General features: G+C 35.3%; 1 non-coding gene across 1 annotated transcript; it reads left to right on the top strand.

The window, feature by feature from the left end:
* Positions 1–1,207: 1,207 nt before the first annotated feature.
* Positions 1,208–1,281, top strand: TRNAN-GUU. Its single transcript has one exon. It is a non-coding gene; the product is annotated as a tRNA-Asn (tRNA).
* The last annotated feature ends 242 nt before the right edge of the window (positions 1,282–1,523 follow it).

Genomic DNA, 1,523 nt, shown 5'->3' with positions numbered 1-1,523 from the left:
CAACCAAAGTGGACAATGTCATATAATTATGTAGGTTCGTGATTCCTAACATTGTTATAGTCTTAATTTAACATTCTTAATAATAATATTGTGTTCTTTTTAGGGGTAGGGGTAGCATCAATACAAAGACATAATGTGAAAAATATTTTAGCATAAAGCAGTTACATCATGCATGTTCTAGTGATTCTAGGCCACTAGAAAACTAGGGTCGTTACATATAATCTACACCTGAACATTATATAACCTAAAGAAAAACCCGTGGCGACTGTCTCGATCAAGGACTCGATTATCGCCTACAAGTAGGTTACTTATTTAGTTGCACTAGATATTACTTTTCCTTTTTGGGTGATAACTAATGGTTAGTTAAGGTCACAGAGCAGGGTCGTCCCGAGCCATCAGTTCTATATGTACAAGTTATTGTCCTTATTTTTCAAATCTCGTTCCAATTTTTATCAAATTTTTCTTTCACGTCAGTTCTATGTGTTACAAATTATTGTCCTTAGTTTTCGAATATCCTTTCAATTTTTATGAAATTTTTTCTTTAAATTTCCTTTGTTAGGATGTGTCATGAATAATGATTTGAAGTCTTAGAAAGTTCAGTTATTATAGCTGTGCTTTGAAGTCTTTAAAATTGAGTTATTACAGTTCTTATATGCTTGAAAAATCATGTCGTGACAATTTTAAATCTCCAGTGAGTTCAATTGATTTCAAAAAATGATATGCTATTGTATTTTTATTTTACCTTTATTTGAGTTGTCAGAAGTGGGATTTAAACCCATGCCCTCTAATCCCGCATTGGTTTGAGAGAAGAATGAAAGAATAACTTATAAGTGTCTGTAAACATCTCTAGTAGCGTGTTTTATTGGTTTGAGAGAAGAATGAAAGAATAACTTATAAGTGTCTGTAAACATCTCTAGTAGCGTGTTTTAAAACTGTGATTCTGACGACGATTTGTTACGGTAAAAAATGGACAATATTTTTTAGTGTTTTGAAATGGGAACGAAGCATTCCTTAGAAGAGTGTGGAAACCTCTCCCTAGTATACTCATTTTAGAATTGTAAGGCTGATGATGATACGTAATGGGCAAAATCGGACAATATTTGTTAGCGGTGGGTTTGGGCTATTGCGAAAGCTATCAAAGCAAGTCACCAAGCGTTGTGCCAGCAAGGACGTTGGGCCCCCAAGGAGAGTGTATTACAAAGAATTAGCTGGAATAGATCAGTTGGTTAGAGTGTGTGGCTGTTAACCACAAGGTCGGAGGTTCAAACCCTCCTTCTAGCGATGGTATTAAGTCTACCTACTCTAAATGAATTTAAAGGTAAAGATTGGTTATATATTTGCTTATTATGTTATGACTTGTTAGGATGTTACATGATATGAAAGTATGGTACTTATGATATTGTATACCCCACAATGCTATGTGCACTCCCTTCCCTCCATGGTATACCAATAGTGTGAGTGTATGCTAGTTGAAGCCCAGGTCAATGGGTAGGTATGCGAGCTCGCATGGGAGCAAATGTGTG

Source organism: Cucurbita maxima, unplaced genomic scaffold, assembly GCF_002738345.1.
Source record: "Cucurbita maxima cultivar Rimu unplaced genomic scaffold, Cmax_1.0 Cma_Scf00647, whole genome shotgun sequence".
In the NCBI taxonomy this organism is placed as follows: domain Eukaryota; kingdom Viridiplantae; phylum Streptophyta; class Magnoliopsida; order Cucurbitales; family Cucurbitaceae; genus Cucurbita; species Cucurbita maxima.
This window is presented reverse-complemented; position numbering and strand designations above follow the sequence as displayed.